The following is a 297-nucleotide window of genomic DNA, read 5'->3' on the forward strand; positions in this document are numbered from 1 at the left end:
CAAGAAATAATATTGTCTTATTTTAATTAATATGTCTACTTGTTAGTGACAACATGTTATCTATTTGTAAATTGAGCTGTTATGTGACTTACCTAAATTGTTGAAGGAAAAGTGTTTATTAATTCTTCCGTTTATTCACTGGATTATATTCTTAATATTTATAAAATTACATGCAATACTAGCAGAGAACATTTAATGAACATGCCACTGGTAAAGCCTAATCATAACAGGAGAGATGTATATATATTTTAAAGTTTAAATCTCAAGAAATAATATTGTCTTATTTTAATTAATATG

This window comes from Propithecus coquereli, unplaced genomic scaffold, assembly GCF_000956105.1.
Source record: "Propithecus coquereli isolate 6110/MARCELLA unplaced genomic scaffold, Pcoq_1.0 Scaffold276, whole genome shotgun sequence".
NCBI lineage: Eukaryota > Metazoa > Chordata > Mammalia > Primates > Indriidae > Propithecus > Propithecus coquereli.